The sequence below is a fragment of the Poecilia reticulata genome, linkage group LG17 (genome assembly GCF_000633615.1).
Source record: "Poecilia reticulata strain Guanapo linkage group LG17, Guppy_female_1.0+MT, whole genome shotgun sequence".
NCBI lineage: Eukaryota > Metazoa > Chordata > Actinopteri > Cyprinodontiformes > Poeciliidae > Poecilia > Poecilia reticulata.
Window position 1 is genome coordinate 23,562,098 of NC_024347.1, and position 18,912 is coordinate 23,581,009.

Below are 18,912 nucleotides of genomic sequence, written 5' to 3' on the forward strand. Positions count from 1 at the left end.
GGAAGGAGAAAGTTCTCTGCAACTGCTGAAAGTGCAAAAGTAAGAAGTAGGATGAAACAAAGTTGTTCAATAGAAGATGAGGAAATGATTGAAATGTGTCAGACCAGGAGGTAGCTTTGAGTTGTGTAAATAAAGTTGGGGGGGGGGAAATCCCTTAGTCCAAAAAAAAAAAAAAACATCACGGCTTGTCCAAGTTATTTCACACATCAAAATTTGAAGCTGGAGATGAATGATTTTCTCTGACAGAATTTTATATGCATGAATATTAAACCAACAATATGATGAAACACTGAGTTATCTGTGCAATGAGGAGATAATTAAATCAGGTACAGTGTGATCTCCTATAACAAAGAATTCTCCTCTCTGACAGAAACTCCTGAAGGAGAGCATCATGCATCAGGCTGCGAGATAACACTCGATGAGAAATCATTATCACATCAGGTTTCTGAACACCAGCATTAGAAGGGGCCTAGTCAAAGCTTCATTCWGAATCCCAATGAAACGATCCAAGGCAGCACRAGCAGGAAGGTGAATGCGAGAAAACTTTCAAATGTTGCATCGTTTTGGTTTTGGAGCCTGACTGTAACYAATTATCTATRATAATCACTAAACGTTAGCAGTTATGCTTTAAAAATGGACCAGAATTGACTGAGAACTCGTCTAATTTGTCTTAGAAATCTGTGACTTTAAACAATGTAAGAACATTGGCATCAATTTAATACAATGGGGCTCTGATTTGTGAATAAACACCTTTTATTCTTCAGTATCACTGTGATTTAAAACAAGTGTCGTTTTTTTTTTATTACTAAAGTTATCATTTTTTGTGTATATAAGTTGCCTGAAGATCTGACAGTTTAGCACAATGAAAAGATAAATAAAAGAACTCAGGAAAGCCTTTTGTTTCACAGCAGCACATTCACTGGGCCCTGTTGAGACAGTCTGGTGTTTTTACCCACTTAATGAGCAGTTCTCTGAAAAAATGTTGTTTTTTTCTGCAAAGCAGAATTTCCACTTTGATGACAAAAGTGTAATGTTTATTTCATGACAACACAACATGCTTTACAGAATAACTATTGCAGATCAATCCGCTTTGTTCATGTGAAGCTGATTAAAACAGAACTGCAAGCGGTGCATCTTTTGTAGATACAGAAAGTGGCAAAACTATAATATCTCATTGTTATATTAATGTCAACTGTGATAACTGAAATTTTAATGGGGAACAAGACACTTTGTGGCATGTTGCTACTGTTCCTACAAACATACGTCTACATGAAGGATAACGAAGGAGCAATGTGATGAGAAATGCAATGCTGCTTAACCATGAACATTGATTTTCAGCTAGAAATAGACCAGTATACTATAATATGTTTGCTCACACTTATTATAATGTCTTAGGCCAATTAGCTTTGCATGTCTAGTCAAATTTCATTGCAAAAAAAAAAAAAAAGATGAATAATGGAGCTTCTATTTTAAGAGAGATTAAATTATGGATATACAATCTTGTGATAATTTGTCAAGATTCTGGGTTGTTTTCGGACTTTTCTGGGTTTGCAGTTTTGTTCATTTGTCATTCTGTGTTTCTTTGTCTCTTATTACTTGATGAGATCAGCCATATTATTTTACTTTATGTTTATTATTTATTTATTGTCCTTACTTTTTGATTCATTTGGATTTGATTACCCAGTTTGTGTCTTCTCTTTTTTTCTCTGACACACTCTCTCTTTCTCTCTCTCTCTCTCTCTCTCTCTCTCTCTCTCTCTCTCTCTCTCTCTCTTTTTCTCTCTCTTGTCCTCAGTCTGTCTTCTGTTCTCTCCCCTCACACCTGCAAGCTGTTAGCTAATCCGCCCCGGTGTATTGTTGCAGCTTCACTCTCTCAGTATTTATACACCTCTCCTCCTCTCACTCCTTTCTACTGTCATACCGCTCAACTCCATGTACCTGGTTCTTGCTCCCTGTGATCTCCCAGTTTGTAAGTTCTTGTTTATTGACTTTTTCATTAAATCCTCACTACCTACCTTTCACCTCAGTCTGCTCTGCATTTGGGTCCAACACCGTAAACGTGACATATTAAGCTTTTCTAGTTCCCATACAACCCAGTTTTGAGATGATTTTCAAAAATTTTAAAGGAGTAATGGGTTTCTGATTCCATGAAAAAACTAAGTAAATAAAAAAAAGGTGAATTTTAATTGTTCAGCTTTTGAGTGGATGCAACAAAGGGAATATCACCAAATAAGCTCTTAACTCCAAACACATGGGAGATAAACCTCCAAAATATCAACACTCCACATGATTTGAATTAATTTAAAACCTCAAAATATTTTGTTCACTAATTCCCTCTTCCGYCACAGGCAGCTGTAAATTAGTACAGTAGATTAGCTTAAACTATGACTGGGTTACTGTGAAATGCTGAAAAAATACATAAATTCACAACAAAATTCCATCCAGTCGCTACTGAAAAATGTTAAAAATGCTACAATCCTACTTAGGCATKGACTGGGGGTGAATTTCTACTGTRGAAATGTGTTTTTCCCCAGYASCTACTATTCTTTTTTCCAGGAGAAGACCCTTTTATTCAATATGTAACTTCACACCATAGAAAATTCAGACACAGAACATGGTCACCTCTTGCTAATGACCTCAGACTGTTACGTTTACTGGCCTATTCCTTAATTGTAAATGACAGCATAAGCACTGAAAGAAAACTCTAAATAAAGCTTATTTAACACAACCATATTAAAGAGAAGCATCCCTCTAATCATTTTCAGATATTTTTAAAATGACTGACATACTTATTTTTTTCTCTGTCTATTTAGAGCCTTCTTTGAATACCTTAAAAGCCTTGATGACATGAGGACTCCTCATTCAGCCAAAGTGGGATCTTGATTTCAAAATGTATAAATTGAACTCTGTAAAGAGACATTTTGAGGGAATCAATCTGCTGAAAACACAGCATTAAAATTTAACATTGAGTCCGCCGATAGTTCTTGGGATTTAAAATAGGACAAAGATAAGACGGTTCATCTCTATTTGTAAGACCAAAAYAAGGTTTGTTAGCTGATCAACCTGTGAGTCAGTATATCAGAATAACAGCAGTATCTGTTAGCCCTCAAAAGAATTGTTTAACACGTAGATCACTTGGAAACTAAAATCTCTAGGATATGTAGCTTCTGCTCAGCCACCCATTGCAGATACATGAATTACTCCTTATCCTCTGCCTTAATTTTCTAAAGTTTATGAGCTTCTTTTTCAGAGATGCAGAAAAAGACCTCTGTTCGTTTTACCCATAGAGTCCCTGTGTGTATTTCAGTATTAAAAGTGATTCATAACATGAATGTTTTATGTGCAGAAAACTACGCTAAATGAGGTATGGCTGCCTCTTGTGGAGTTGGCATATTTCTTTTACTCCCTGCAAAGTTTTAAGTGACATATGATTGAGTGCAACCTTGACAGCTTAGCAGGGCACCGAAAACATGGTTTCCTATGTAAATAGCTCCGTTAGATCAGTATTTGCCTGTATAATTGAATAATATATTCCAATTAGATCCCTTTTACAATCTGCCAAATTGCAAGGTTGACTAACAGAGGGGTGGTATATGTTGTTCTCCTCTGTAGCTGACAACTGCTTCTTTTATGTGTAAGTAATTTTAATCTACAGTTTGTTTGGAGCAGAGCTTCACACAGGGATCACTCCTGGTGGAGGCAGTAATGAAACCATAAATCACAGCATCATTGGACGTCTTCCTTGCCTCTGATATTTCCCCAGACACTTTCAGTCCAGCCCTTTTGGCATGCTTACAGTGTTAAATAGATTGACCGTAGAAGATAAACTTAAATGGGACTTTCAGGGGCTTGTGACTCAGAGGGAAAAAAAGAAGGAGCGAGCTGTTAAAATCGGCGAGCATTTGATATAACTGGAAGCTTGAAGCAACAGAAGAGGTGCAGTTTAAGGATTTCCTCTGCATTGTGCAGCATGATGTGGGTGGAATGGTATTTAAATGTCAGTGAAATATCTTTTTATAGCAAAATGTATGAGCTGGCTTGGTGATGGAAGGAGTCAGGCCCATTGAAGGTTTCCACCTTGCGCTGGTTTTGTTGTGCATAAACAGGMTATGATGGGTGGCAGCAGCAGGTTGGACTTTKTGTGAAAATCAACCCACCCCCCACCTGGTAAAGGGCGCATTTTCTTCAGTTGTGTTGTAGCTTGCAGCTCGCTACAATTATATTTGTTTCCATGATCAAAATCACGACGTCTATGAAAAAAGCACAAGTTCAGAATGCAGCTGAAAGAAAGTGAAAGGTAATCATTTTTGACGTGCGTAATTCATAATGCATAATTCATGTATCACGGTATAATACGATTGTGTATATTATTGAAAAARAAAATAGACAGCATTTGCAAATTTGACCACGTGAATATAAGCCATGCCTAATTTCYTTCTAAATCTCCCTTGGCAAGTTGATGTTAATAGTTTGCCAAGGGAAGCTGTCATATGTAGATGAYAAAAAAACGCAACGCACAAAACAAAATCAATAAAACCAAAAGGAGGRGGGACACGGAACGTCACAGGATAGGTGATATTCAGAACAGCAGCATACCAGTCAAACTCTTTCATTCTATCAGCAGTTCGATTTCAGACAAAGTGGTTTTGGGCCCAAAATGTCTCTTTACCTAATTAATCAAGCACTCTCTCCCCCATGTGGCTCAGACGTTGAGAAAACGCTGAACTGGAGTTACTTATTGTTTATGAATGAAGCAAGAAAGTTTGGAGAGGGTTATTGATTAATTGTCAACTGGGTACACCAGTAGATGTTTTATATTGACAGAGTACATATAGAAATAAAAAGACATAGTTAAATGAAGTGTTTATCTTAAATGATTACTTATGAATAGTGGACTCATTGGTCTGGCTGTTCACTCCCTGTGTCAGCTATTTTCCCTTGCCATGTCACAAACTTTGATGTGTWAAATAATCTGCGCTGAAAAGCAACGGAGAAGTCGATTTATGCTTTATTTATGTTTCAGTGTTCTTAAGATATAAAGGTTTTATGGGTTTAAAATGTGACGGCATTCCCTCTAACTAGATGATAAGAAAAGACAGGCTGCTCTAGAGATGTCAGGAATTTGTGTTCGTGTAGTTAGGGGAGCATCACTCTACATGATTTCTCTTTCACCTGATTCTGCGAGCTTTGTGGTAATGACCATTTCATGATTGAGGGACACATTCAGCACCTGCCAGTCCAGTAATTAGTTTGGGCTGTGGCATGATGGAGGCCGTTTTTCACCCACAGGACAATGATTGCATAAGAGCTGGCAAAACAGGGCTGCGTGATTGCTTTCTTTTGTTGCCGCTTTAGAGGGTGAAATGGCTTTCCAGAGCATTGTGGGGGTTACCTGTCAGTTCCATTCTGGCATGTGCACCACCATGTGTCTTCATGCCTCGTGACAAATTAACAATACAGTATATTAGCTCAGACACAAGGTCATGGGTGGTGGTGGGGAGCGCTTCATTTACGACAGAGCAGGGAAATATTTCATGTTCTGTGTGAATGGGGTAGACAGTGCTGCGACTCTGAAACTCTTCAGCAGCAACATGTAACGATTCCCTGTCAAAGAAAAACCCAGGAGGCACAACTAAAACAAGCAGAACCAACTAGAGAATACACACTTCAGCCAAAGCTGAAAATAACAACGCTATATTTGTAGCTGTGCCACTGGTTGCTGCTTGTCTTGTGAGCTGCTGTGAATTCCCACCTAAATCCATCGATTGTCTGTGCTGCGTATTCGACAACGGGTTACGATGTGGACATGTCTGAGAGGAGTTTTCATGTGTGTGAAGGAATTATTAATAGACAAACTGACCTTTACGTGTTACATTTGTTTTATTTCTTTTTGTCAGACCATTTATTTCATTTTTTTTCGTGGCACTAACCTTAAAAGCACAAAATAACTAGTTTTTTTGGATAAAGGAGAAAGAGAAAGTTAACATTTTGAGCATGGTTTGGAAATTATTCAGAAACAAGTTAATACAAAGAGCACTGGTGGGACACATTCAGTGTATGTAACCTTGAGAAAGTGGGTTTTACTCAGGTTTGCAAAATCTGCTTATTTCTTCATAAAATATCTTGCTTCCTTTTCAGAGTTATGGGGGAGAGATTATGTAGTATGAACTTTTTTGAGCTTTATAACATCGTAAAAAGTTGTCCCCTTGTTCCCTGGAGTTTTGCTTTGATTCTTTCATGCAAATGTGACAAATAAATCCTTGAATTTCTCCTGACAGGCATCCAGGGTGCCTAAACATTTGCGCCTATTTCCACAAAACTTCTCCACAGAGCTGCAGTACTGTCCACTCCTCCCCTACGCCTCCCTGACTCGACTCCATCAGACTAGCGGCAGCAGCAGTTAGCAAACACTCTGTGGAATTGCCCATTGATACAAACTACTTCTCAGTCCAACTGGTCCTAAGAATGGTTATAGACGGCATAAAGGATAAGCATTGTTGTGACGACATGCTGAAGGTCTAGGAACAAGCAGGAGTTTTTTAAAGAGAATGTCCAAATTCAAGACGGCAAATTGTAAAGTCATATTTCCTTTATGTTACATTTGATACATACAACATGCTATAACAACTCAAACTAACACATTTACTTGATTTTGATGGCACAATACATATTGTGTTTAGAACTACACCTGCAGTCACAGAAGCCATTTAGGTTATGCCTATCAGCTTTGAACACCCTGACCATAAACATTTGAACCGCTCTTCTCTGCAAAATTGTTCTAGCTCCCTCAGATTGTATGTGGAACTTTAGTAAACAGCAATTTTCAATTTTGTCACAGATTGGGGGAAATGCCGTTTTGTAAGATGTTCAAATGTTTTGTTTCTGTTTCATGTTGCATTAAATCTGGGWTGCCCAAGTACAGTCCTTTGAGAGTTACTATCCTGAAACTTTTAGATGCACCCTTTCTCCTACACACCCAAATAAAACGAGTGTATTGTTTCCAGACCTCTGCAGAGCTGAATAACATGAGGGAATTCAGCCATTTCAGGACTGGATGCCCCTGAGTTAAAGCAGCTATATTTATATCCATCCATCCATTGTCTATTCCCTATTATTCTTTGCGCGTCCTTGTTGTGGGGGGTGTCTCAGGGCGAGAGGTGGGTCCACCGTGGACAGGTCAGTAGTTAATCACATGGCAACATAGTCCATCACAAGCAACCGCCAAGCAACAAATAACCAGAGGAAACATCTGAACGTCCTGCAGAAATGCCTGGAACATGGTTGGACATTTTCACTGTAGGGTGAAACTATAATATGTGCATTCTACTGTGCATATACTGAGAATACATTAAAAACACATTAGCACTATTAGGAAGATTTGTAAAGACAATTAGATGAACTGCATTTTATTTAAGGTCATTTTTAGGTTTTCTTTCGTTTTATTTTCATATCTAACTACTTTAACTGTTTTAATAAGAATACCAAACACATAAATAGAAAACACGCAAAAAAAACAATTCAAAATCTGGCCTACAATATAAACATAAAAAAATGCATGTGGTTATAATGTGAAAAACATGGAAAAAAGGGCTTGAATATTTTCATAAGTCAGYGTAACACAGTTGCATGTAGACTACTTGCATATTTATGATTTGTAACTTGTAATCACTTTGCATCACCWCTAAATTTACGGATTCACTATATTTTTGTGTTGACTAGGATTACAAATACAGAAATAATCAGTTACCATAAAATTATACTTTTTCATGGAAGGTTTACGGTGAAAGTAAAAAAACAACAACAATATCTTAAATGATTGGTATACAAAAAAGCTTAAAAGTTCATTATTTGGTATTATGTTTTATGCATGCRTCTCAAACAGTGTACCAACATTTTCATTTAAATTTGGTTTTTGTCACAGACCTTTACTGGAGAGGGTCCTGTAAACCAATCATGGATCTGGAGTATAAGGGAGACACTGCATTATAAATCATGAAATGAGATTTGAAGCAGATCCACTTTTGCACCAGAGCCACTGGAAGGGCTGTGGTGCACAGGATGATGCAGGAGGGGAAAAAAGGCAAGAGCGAGAGTGAGAGAGGCCATCTGACACCGTGAAGTGATGTGGAAGAAACAACTCCAGGTTTTGTGACCGCTGAGTGAGAACCGTTATGAAATGATGAGAGGCTTAGCCGTTTTTGAATATACCCTCTGTGTGTGCTTTGAATATGTGAGTGTGGAGGCTGTTTTGTCTGTACCTGAAGTATTATCCTCCCCTCCCCCCCAAACCCCCGAAAAATAAAAGATAGAAAAATCTTTTTCGCCCGTCAGAGAAAATAGGATGTGAAGTGGTCGGGTGGTGCACTTTGATCACACTTCATTGGTGTTCGATTTATGACCACTATCCTCTGACTTGCATGGTCAAGGCCAAACATTTTCAAGATGTTCTAGACAGACCGGTTAACCTTTCACCCTGGATGCAGAGCAGGCGTGTTCTGTTGGCAGACCTCTCCTTAGCCTCCCGGTGCCAATCAAGTGATTTAATCCAGTTGCAGAGGAAGGAAGTAGCCTTGGCTATCTTGCTCTAATCCTGGGAAATCCACATTCTTTTCCAAAGCTCCAGCATCAAGTGCTGTCAATTATAGCTTGAAAAAGCTTAAAGAAAAAGAGAAACCACTTTTAGTGCATGCACAAAAGAGTAAAAAGTCTCCTGTGGATCTCTGAGAGCGGAACAAGTACATTTACCGTCAATGTGGCACAACAACAACTTAATTAAGTAAATTGGCCAACTAATTCTAATTTCAGCATGTTTACCAATGTAGAAGACGGGTTTTAATAGGTTTACCTTGTAAATTGTGATTAGAATGGAATTGAAAACGGTAAAGTAATCTTGCTGCCCCTCCTGCTCGCTCTATTTTGCTCTTCAATAGTTTTCACATCTCTTCAGCTCTTCTACATTTTGTCACATCACAGCCTCAATGAATAACAATGGAATTTTATGAGGCARAATAAACCTTAGTTAATTGGGAAAATGATGCATGTTTTTTAAGTAAATTGCAAAAGGTGTCATGCATTTTTATTCAGTCACTTGGGAATGAATTAACCTTGAATATATTGACTTATTAGATGCTGCAACAACACAGGCTTCTAAGCGAAATATCTATTTTCTTTTCAGAGAAGTCATTTGTTTGCACACAAGTAATTGGAAAAAGCAGCAAATCAGAATAGAAATGTCACATAAACGCCCCCATTAGAGTATTCTGATTGGATTCAGCTCCAATGGCAGGAATTCACAATCTGAATGYGAGTGGTGGTTTATGCTAATTGATAATCTGATGCATTTMAACACAKATTTTCTGATAGTAGCCAACTGACCTGACGGATCATGTGTACGTCATGTCGGAGAGGCAAAACTGAATGAATTCATTTTGTGTCCATATAAACAATTATTTTATTAAAWGTATTCATGAGGCTTTCACAGAACCGCTGATTTTATTCAGAAATTAAATTATACACCGGCAACTTATGAAGCCATTTTATTGCATTGTATTTTATTTAGGGATATCAGAGTAAAGGAGGAGTCATCATAATTATGTGCCAGTTTGTGGTTTTAATATGATAAAAATGTGAAAAAGTTGAAGAGATTTAAAGACGGTCGATGCAGAAAATGGTGTGGAATGTGGTTGATGGTGAATGTAGAGTYTCATTTGGTCTAACCACTGTGACAGGCTTCAGTGCTGCATTAGAGGGTTTGATACTGTGCAAATATGTAATCTTTGAAATCTAAATCTCCAGCTTTATTTGCACTACAAGTTTCGCATCTTTTATGTATTTTTAGAAGTAGGCTAACTCGAATCTCACACATGCCACATTCTTTAAATAATGTATGCGTTGAGCTTGATCTTCATCTGGGTCATTGAGGTCTTTAGAGTGTGATCGACTCAGCGTTGCAAATGACAAGGGCTCGTTTAACTATATCCGTCGCACGCTTTCCAACGTTATTGGAAGGAGAGAAGAAGTGTCACATTTTAATGGTGGAGCGGAAGCAGTGAGATTACYGTGTTGATAACTCTTTTGTATTTTGGCCTTTTCGGGGCTCAGGCTTGACAGCATTCTCGCCTCAYTCTAGATGACGGCAGCTGGAAGCGAGTTGTTTCTTTCCACAGGAAAAACGGAAGAAAGGACAAATCAGAGCTGAATCGAGTAATGGTAAATTTAATAATTGAAAGCCCCCTGTCCAGTCYTGTATTTCATATTTATTGACAGCCTATTCATACMGACASCAGGTAGTGAGTTTGTGCCCCACAGTAACAGAGTGCTGATTATCTATAGGCARCAGCGCATTTGTTTGAAGCCAAACCGCTGCTTCGCTCTGAACCTGTCAGAACCTGATGCAAATGAACCAGTTTCTGGCTCACTGCACGCCACAAATTAATAACCACACACACCCTGCATTACAGCGCAATTAGATTGTCCATTATTTTGTAAACGCCAGCAGAATCGTTCCGTCCTCTCCAGCATATTGTCATGTGGCTGCATTTGCCTAACAAACGTGAGATCAAAGGCGCGTTTTTGAATCCTAATCAAATCTATTTGGAGTCCCTCGTCGGTGCAGGATGGCGGGCTGCGGTCTGCGGCTGGCACGGTTTGAGGCCCCGTCTGAATACCTGCAGCAGTAAATAGATGGGCGGGAAGGATGATTTGCATATAAAAAGGAGCAATGATAAAAGAAAATACTTAACCTGGAGTTTCTCACCATCCAACACTCTGGCACCTCCAGCAGAATGACAGAAGACTGCTTTTTATCAAAGGGGATCCCATTATAAGATAATTGTATTTATTCTGGTGGGAGAATGAAAGGGTAGGGGCAGACAAAGAACATGGTCTGCAGTGYTGTAGACCAGGATGAACAACTGTAAGAGACTGAAGAGCCCACTTACTTTAAATACAGACGAGCGGAGCGCGGACTGTGGTGTCGGTATGCATTTGTGAAGGGACCTGTGTTTTCTACAGAGGATGAGTGCTTTGAACATGTAGGAACCCTATGAGGTATAATTCATGTTGTGTCAATTACCAAGAAGCGCATGTAACAAGACGAACAGAGGGACTCCCAAACCAGAACTCTTCAAACGGCGTGCGCTCACTTCTCCTCCCCGTTAACACTTCTCCTGTCAGTCATGCAGTTAGATCAATGCAGCAATACTCAGCAGACTGTGAGGTTTCTGTCCTGGTTTAGAAGATTTGTTTGTTGATCCTGAGAGGCTGAAGCACATAGAAACACAACTCTGGGTTTCTCTTAGTCATAAAATGTATTAAGAGGACTACAAGTCTGAGACCTTGCTAGCGGGGAAGGTAAATGAATAATCTGATCATATCTTTGCGTATTTCTAACTGTAATGTTGTAAACTAGAATGCTCTGTCAGCCACTTTTAAAGCCCATTTATGCTAAGTATTAAATACTCACTGCCTTCTATCCATCTCCTGTGTTCTTTTCATACATATTTTAGTTTGCCATTGGGGAGCTTTTGGATGCATATCCAAAGATAATAGCAATTTTTATTTATTTTTTCCCCCCATTGAAACTAAGAAAGAACAAGAGAAATGTTATTTTCCGTCCACATGCCACAAACTATTTAAATCTTGAAAAATGTGACARATTTTTACAACTGATTAGCTCCGTTGAAATTCGGTAGCAGTTGTACAAAATGGTTTCAAACATCCAAATCCAATCCAGAATAAAACAGTGGACACTCACCTTTTCATGGTTCCATATTTGTGGATTCACCTAGTCAGATTTTTCTGTGAAACAGAACTTAAAATACTTTGCAGAAAGTTTGCCTATTCACGGATTTGTTTTGTAGGGCATATCTGGAAAAAGAAAATGCTGTTTGGGAAGCTGAAATACCTAGACCCATCAGAACTTGACAGGCTATTGGATGACACTTGCAAAGCAGCCCAATCCATGAGTGGCATTCATTTTCCTTGGACTTCATGGGCTGCACCTCAAAGAGTGGAGATCATGAAACCTGTGCTGTTTGCTTTGGGAATAGCAGGAAGATGATTCACACTGTGCATATTAATGCATATATGGTCTTTGAACTATTAAAACAGGACATTGCAAGTGTTTTTACAGGGCTCTCTCTTAGGCAGCAAATATAAAAATTAAAATTTTCATTAAATTATACATAAATTTAGGCAGCAATAGTTTCAAATGTATCAAACCTTGATYGTATTTCAGTTTAGTGACTCTTCAGTCAAGCAGCACAACCCAAATGCAAAGACTACAGATGAATAGCTGCAGGATTAACRAACCTTAAACTGAACTCTGAGCTAACGCAATAATTAGCAGAAAAATATAMATCAATTAGTACTGGCTGTTGTTCTAATGCCTGAATGCTGGTTGTTTATACCAGTCAAACCAGGCTAACTGAACTAAGCCACACAAGATATAAAGTRTCTAAAAGAAATTTCTTTCATTCAAACTTTCCAAAAAAAAAAAAGAAAACCTCCAATATCTGCTACCACTTCCAGTAGGGCACTTTCATTAAGCAGAAACAAATTCCTATGATTTATGCAACACAATTTTAATCAAAGCTATTTGTAAAGGTCTCAAAAGTGACCAAAGAATAATTGAATAAAATTAATTTACCTGACTGGATATGAACATTTGGGCTTCAATCAAGCTACAGATTTGCAGGGATGGAAGAACATACTGGTTCAGTCTTTACTGCTCCACAGGTACTTGTTGTTCCTACATTGGCAACAATAAAWATGGGCGGAAATACTGGTTAATGAAATTAATTACAATGCTTGTACAATTTCACACAGTCCTTTACTTGACTGAGAAAGTCAAAAGGTCCTTTACTTTGATGAAGACTAAAGTTTCAGAGTTAAATATCAGCTTCGGTTGGCTTTTGAGTGTTACATTTCTAGAAAAAGTTATCTGGTCATTGTATGTGTACAGTGATATATAGGATATTTATTCCCATTATTACCCATATGTCTACACTACTGCTTTTCTCTTGGCACCTAATTACAGCAGAAGTTACAATATTCCACTATGAAAAGTGGTTCTYGGTTCACAAATTCATTGCACAGAAACAGRTGCAACAGCTATTTGCCTGTGTAAGTTATAAATATGTGTGCTGGTCATTTCACTGCTGTGGGATTTTGTATCTTTTTACTTTTGATCGTTTTGAACTTGACTTTTTCTTCTTTGACTGCGACTGTAGGATGTTTCTTACAAACCATGAGCTGATTTGAACTCACAAAGGGAAGGTGTTGTWCTCACTTTGACAGCTGATTTAAAGGGGGTATTATGTATTTTTCAGCCACATAGTGTCTGGAAAATACTTTCAGTTGTTATAAAAATTCAGTATATATAAAAGAAAAACAGACTTCATGCAGACACCGKTGTCCCAATGGGTCCCATTGGATAACATGTAAGCATTTTGGGGGTGATGGTTATGGGGTTAAGAAGTTCCTAGTCTTTGTGACAACTCCTTCACAAAGAAGGAGTTGATTTATTGTAGTGAATCAATAAAATATAAAAGTTTAATTAAATTACCGCAACACTGGCCTGCATTCTTTAAAGCAGCAGTATGAAACTTTTTTTTTAAATGTGTTTTTTGCTTATTTGTTAAAACTACCAATATGTAGTGACAGTATGGTATGAAACGGGCAATCTGTGGAAAAAAAAATAGCTTCTCCGTCTTCTCAATATGGTCTTACTGTCATCTGAAGAAATGCATCTCTTGGTCAGAAGCAACCAGTCAGAGGAGGATCTTAGGGCAGTTAATCACCACAAGCTTTTCTCTCCACTATTCTACTACTCGTTCACCTTATTCCCCCACAACAAAGGCTAACATGAATGCTCAGRCTGGTAAGCTTTGCAACCGATTACAGAAGATAATCGGTTTTCCTGGAATGGTAAGTTGTTTCTCCGCTATTAGCACATTTAGCAGTGCATATACTCTCATGACTGACATTGCTAAGACCTTCCTCCCAGATCTGATTGGTTGCTTTTGACCGGGAGCTGTACACTGCTTCACACTGCAATAGGAGCTCAGGGTGGAGGTGGATTATGGATCATCTGTAGCGACATGGTGACAGTTTTAAAAAAAAAAATATGTAGAAAAAACATTTTTGTAACAGTTACATACTGTAGCTATAAACAACCAGTTTAGAATAAGTAAGTATTTTACATTGCTCAAACTTTGCTCGGCTATGAGTAGATTGATGTGACATCTCTGGTGTAGCTCAGCAGATGACCAGCTTTATTAGCCTTTCCACTGAAACATCTTTAGGCTGCATTTAATGTCAAACGCGCCACACATCTACCTCCTGCTCTGGAAAGGAGACAGCTGGCTGCTGCCGCCGCCGCTGCTGCTGCTGCTGGAGGGCATCACAATGAGCCATGTGGCCTGAGGGATTTGAGGTCTTCAAGAAACCACAAGGACATTTGCCTCATCTCTCGTGGGCCTCTTTTGATGTTTTCATCGCGTGCTGTACTGTAGCCATACATAGTTTTAACCTCGTGGAAACATAAGCATCTGTGAAAGAAAATGAGTTCCTTTTCCGAGCTTCCCTCACCTAGTCCTCGCGCTGTGAAATGTGTGCATGATCTCCCTCGAACTGGTCTGACGTGTTGCATAATTGCCGTGCCCGCGAGGTGACCTTGATGATCRGTGCAGCTGCATCCGCTATCTGTGTACCAGAGCCCACCTCTGGGGAGTCGTTCGTCTAGATAAGAGAGCCATCAGTCAAGGCGGCAATTGATCGGCGCGTCAGAAGCTTTGATTTTCTTGTGTAATAATCGGCTCATATTTGACACCTTAATGTGTAAACAGGAAGGGAAGAGTGGGACAAATGAATTGTGAAGGACAGTTTTATGCTTTCTCTGCTGCATTTATGTTCGAATGTCTATCAAAAATCAATCTGGCCAAGAATGAAAAAAGTAATTACCCCCCTTGTTAAACAATCATGGGATTTAAACACATTTGTCTGAAAGCTGAAGTCATATCAGTAAAATCGATAAATCAGTAAATGGGATCAGACTGACATGAACTAGGCTAAAAGATCACCAAATCGACACAGATTCTAAAACGGATCAAAATATGGTCGTTAATTTCTATCGGTCCGAGTCATTTCTCAGGCTTTCAAAATCCATACAAGTTAAAGTTAGTGATCCTAATTTAGCACAAAAACAAAAAAGGAGACTGAGCCAAAATCACATCYATGAGAGAGTTGCAAGGCCAAAACCACCGCAGGCCAGAAATTACACAAAGGTCCATTTTACATATACCTAAAAACATATTGACTGAGATTTGTGRAAATATATTCTGTGAACTCATGAGACAGAAATGTAACTTCCTGGAAGGCTTGCATCTCATATCTGACATAAAACCATTTTTAAGGGAAACAGCTAAATGGTGGCTACTTTATTGCTTCAGCATCCTGATGACTTGCCACTGATCACCGGTGCTATGAAATTTGGTCATTATTAAATGCCGCAGGACAATGTCCAACCATCAGTTTGACATCAAGTGAAGGACAGGGAGAGTATTATCCAAAGTACACCAACAAGCCCATCCCCAAATAAAAGAAAAAGCTAAGATTTCACAGTGGCTTAGTCAAAGTCAACAACTTAAATCTATTTGAGGTGTTGTGGAGTAAGTGATTAAAGGCAGCGCATGCAATGTGACTGAATTAAAACAATCATACAAAGAGAGCTCCAAAACTCCCACAGCGATGTAAAAGACTCATTGACAGTTTTTCATAAATGTTTGATGGCAGTTGTTGTTGCCAAGGGTGGCGCAAACGGGAACAAAGCCATTTTTTTCCTTAAAAAAAAAAAATTTAATTATCATTTCAAAACAGGTTTTGGTAGAATATTAATATTTGTTTGACCTGAAGCGTGACAAAAAAACCGCAAAGACAGTAGAAAGCTGTGACAATACGTCTTCAAAGCACTTTATGTCATCAATACAAGCCACGCTGSACTCAGTAGATGATAAATATGTTGTCTGTATTGCTATTTTCCAGCGAATATAATAAGACATACTCATTGGAGAGCCCCAAATGCCAGGCATTTATTCATGATGCATTGTGAGACAGTGCTGGATTAGTGCGTTTGGTCCCCCGTTGTGGTCAGTGTGCTACTAGGACAGAAAGAGGCAAGCTGACATGTGTTAGGCATTGATAATGACTGGTTGAATCACAGCATACCCACTGGAGTGCTGGGCAAAATAAAAGCGCACAACCATATCAGTCCCAAGCATGGCGGCAATCGCCCACAACAAAGAGCAGTGTCTTGCATGCTGAGCTAAGCTGATGGGTTTTATATTCAAATAATGAGGACGGGACAGAAAAAAAAAAAAACACCACCAGCATCGAGGGATTGCTTCCTACATCACGGCATCATAAGCCTCCATGTACATTGATATGTGGTGGCTAGATTCATGGTTTATGTCTGATCTCATATTAAAAATGTTTCTGACTCAAAGAGGCGTTCAGCACTTCAAAGTTGAATTATTTTTATCCAGCTCTTTGGCAACACCAAGTTTCTGTCAATACATTGTTGATTTTCAGTGTCCTCTCTGTATTTAATGAGGGGGGAGTGCATAACATCTTGCTTTGTTTACCAGTCCTTTTCTGTCTGCCTGGTCAATAGGTTCAATTTGATTCAGTAAGCGGGTGGGAAAATAAATTGGACTTGTAATGGAGGTCATGTTAGACAAGATTCAGTTTGCTTATATATTTATTACATTCAAATAACTAATGCAGGTATACATTTTACAGACTTTTGATAATTCTGGTATGTAGAGCGTCAAGACAWTGCTTTGCAAAAGTATTACCACTGTGGAAACTTTTTAGCATTYTGTCACRTTACAAAATCAAACTTCAATGTATTTTATTGGGACTTATATATGTTAGACCTGTGGTTAGMAACAACAACAAMAAAAAAGGTTTTATAAATGTGTACAATATGTATTRTTTGGAAATTTCCCTCAAGCACAAATACAGAAAGTGTAGCATRCAAATCGATAGATTGAAGAGCCACCTTTTGCTGCAATTACAGCTGCCAGTCATTCAAAAATATGATTCTCAGTTGGATTTATGTCTGAACTTTGACTGGACCATTATAATTTCTGAATAGGCTTCCCCCATTATCTGTGGCTGCATGTTTAGTGTGCTGAGGAAAAGCACCCCTACAGAAGCTATGGTGCTTTCATGCTGCTGTGCAGTGTTAGATCCAACAAAACTAGCATTTTGCATTAAGTTTGAAAAGCACAATTGTTCATTTTTGGCCAGTACATGGCAAAGCATTAGAACAAAAACTCTGTATGCTGAGGCCAATCAGGACTTTCTCTGGATGCCTTTCCTCATCCTCTCTGCTCATTTCCTTTCCGATGACTTTAAATAAAAGCCATTAGTGCCACAAAATCTTTACAAAAGTTCAACTGCTCAATTTCGGTTTAAACTGAACAGAGCTCAGTTTAATCTTCCACATTTTGCTTGTACCCTTCATGACTCGTAGGAGACTGCACTTCTATGGCTTTTCATGACTTTCAACTTCGACCTTCTTTTTGCCATTTCTATTAAGAGAATATCCAACTAATAGCAGTTGTGTCAACAAATGTATCCACCTAAACTCTATGTATCTGTAGCTCCTCCAGAGTTATTGACCCTCAGTTGCTTCCCTGCCAGTTCAGGTGGTCGGCCATATTTTGCTAGGTTTGCAGTTGTGCCGCACGCTTTCTCTTGTTTGCAAGTTGTARCTTTTTCTGAACTGACTCCTGTGTCTCTTGGTCTCCATGAACTTCTGAGGTCTTCTCAGAACAGCTGGAAATGTTACAAATCAAGGTGAGTTGCAAAGGCTCTCGGGTGTGCAGGATTTTAATTAGGGGTAAAAGGAAGATTAAAAGGGAATGAATACAGGTGCACATTATGCTTCGGAATATTGTTTGCTAAAACAATGAAAACCATGAATAAATGTCCTTGCACTGCAGTTATTCCCTCCTATGTGTTGATCTACCACTAAAATCAAGTAGAATACATTAAAGTTTGTGACTAAAATATGATAAAATACTTTTAATCCTAAAGTACTGTTTAACCCTTTCTAGCATATGTGCCAGTATCTGTGGAAAGATTCACTGAATGATCAAAATGTTTCCTGACAACATTAAAAAGGCATGGTCACACAGGCTCACCGTGTGATTTGGGAATATTTATACCCTCATTATCACTTTGCAGATGTCATTGTGGTGCCTGGATAATTAGCTTTCCAGAACCCTAATTTAGGAGTCAGACTGTGCAGCACCTGTAAATTTATATGTATTTGTGGAAATAGTTTTAGTATTTAGTACAGAGGTCCTAATTAAGATTTAATTTTTTTTTCTGATACCAAAACAAATAATTTAAAAATATTGATTGAAGCAAGATTCAGCTGAGAGGGGTCATGTAAAACTTGCACAGTATGCGTCTCTTTGTATATAGACAGCTGCAAGAGACTATTCACTTGAAATAAAAACATACTCATCAAAAATCAGCTGGGATGTGCAAATAGCAGCAGATGTGTATAAAAACTGTTAGTTTATTGGTTATAGCGTTCAATGGATGCTGGGAGGAAGGATATGTGATGACGCACCTTTGTGCACCTAGGATGCAGCAGTTGGTACTGAAGGAGTTCTCCGGTTATGCAACACAAAAGCCTGCAGGTGTTGCTTTAAAGTACTTTTTTACACATGCCTCCATTTAACTCAAATGTTGTAGATTATCCTGTCCATGCAAAGAAAAAAACGATTTCATTTGAACCTTTTTAGTTTAAATCATAGCAATTTTAATGTTTGTAAGCTTCAGGTTTTAAAGAAAGTAGACATCCCTCTGATCAATCTAGTATTTAGGAAATAT

The 18,912-nt window shown here is 38.4% G+C and overlaps 1 long non-coding RNA gene across 1 annotated transcript in view; it reads left to right on the top strand.

The window, feature by feature from the left end:
- Nucleotides 1–1,923: 1,923 nt before the first annotated feature.
- LOC103479762 (uncharacterized) overlaps nucleotides 1,924–18,912 on the top strand; it is a 73,661-nt gene continuing 56,672 nt past the window's right edge. Inside the window, exon 1 of the long non-coding RNA XR_535975.2 lies at nucleotides 1,924–1,969. This is a non-coding gene — a long non-coding RNA (uncharacterized LOC103479762). The remainder of the gene's footprint in view (nucleotides 1,970–18,912) is intronic.